This window comes from Pygoscelis adeliae, unplaced genomic scaffold (genome assembly GCF_000699105.1).
Source record: "Pygoscelis adeliae isolate BGI_AS28 unplaced genomic scaffold, ASM69910v1 Scaffold160, whole genome shotgun sequence".
Lineage (NCBI taxonomy): Eukaryota > Metazoa > Chordata > Aves > Sphenisciformes > Spheniscidae > Pygoscelis > Pygoscelis adeliae.
Genome location: NW_008824035.1, coordinates 8,678,047 through 8,679,408, shown reverse-complemented (window position 1 = coordinate 8,679,408; position 1,362 = coordinate 8,678,047).

Sequence of the window (1,362 nt, the reverse complement as noted above, 5' to 3'; positions counted from 1 at the left end):
CTACAGAGGTGTGTATAAACCTGCGCAGACCTTGTGTAAAATGCCCGCTCTAGCCTGTTTGTCCGGACAAGCACAAGACTCTTCTCCTTCCTCCCGCCACGGCGCTTAAAAAAAACCCCTCCTGGTCGGAGAAGTGAAGTTTCACCGCTAACTTTTAATTTACAAAAATAAACGGGTGTTAATGACAGAAGCAATAAATAAGGAATTTCAAAAGATGCCATAATTTATATAGGCCGAAAGGCTAGGATTTTGTTGCTTTTTTATTATTTTAAACCTAGTGTGCATGTTATGATATACACAGGGTGATCAGACACGCTAGTCAACTACTAGGAGAGAGAGAAGCGATATCCTCTCTGTTAATGTGCCTCGTCTAATTATTAAAATGTGTGTGTTCCGAACTAGTATTATTTATTATAATATACTATTGCTCTAAACACTTTGATTACCAGTGTATGTGGGTAAGACATACGGTAAGACTATTTCTCCATAAACCATGTCTTTTTCTTTTCTTGTCTTAAAGTCTGCTTTTATTTTCTGTTGGAAATATGGGCTGAACTTCCAAGCTGTTAACGATGTTGCCAAACTGTTCCTGAACCGTCTTTAATAAAACGATTTCTGTTCTATACATATAAAAAGAGAGGAAGAAATTCGCCTTCTTTTCGCAGCAGGGCGTTTCGCGCGATCCAGGCTTGCCTGGGACCTTCCCAGGGCCGCTTACAGGACGCGGTTCTGGGAAGGGAGAGGTAGATACGATGCGAGGCGCGTTAAAGGGGGGAAAGGCGTATCCGAGAGCGCTTTGCCGCTGGGGAAGGGTTTTTGGGGAGAAAGAAATGCTGCCGGCGAGAAATACCCGGGGTGGGAGGCAGGGGACGGTCTGTCTTTCCCCTCTCCCCCGGCGCCCGGCTCTGCCTGCCCGGTGCCCGGCGGCGGCCCAGCGCCCCTTTGTTTTCCCCTCCCAAGCCGGCCCGGCACTTGCCGGGTTCGCTCCGCAACCGGCTGGCTCCAGCGGGGGGTTATCTTCCGCCTCCTCCGCCCTCTTCCTTGCCCTTTCTCTTCCGCTTGCACGTTCACGGCTTTTGAGGCGTTTATTTTCCCCCAACGGACGAAAAAAGTCAATTTCCCAGCATTTCAGATTTTACGCAAAGTGCGTTTTTGTCTGATTCTGGGAAAAGAGGGGACTTGTGGGGCACACAATTCGAGTACCTGGAACAGCCCTCTCTGCTGATGCAGCCTTGTTTCCTCCGAATGTTTTAAATTCCTCTTTCCCCCCGCCTTGGCACCTCCCTCCCCCCCCAACCACACATACTCCGGTCCTGTTAATTCCGGAGAAGTTTTCCCTCCCGACGACTCTCCCTGCCGGCG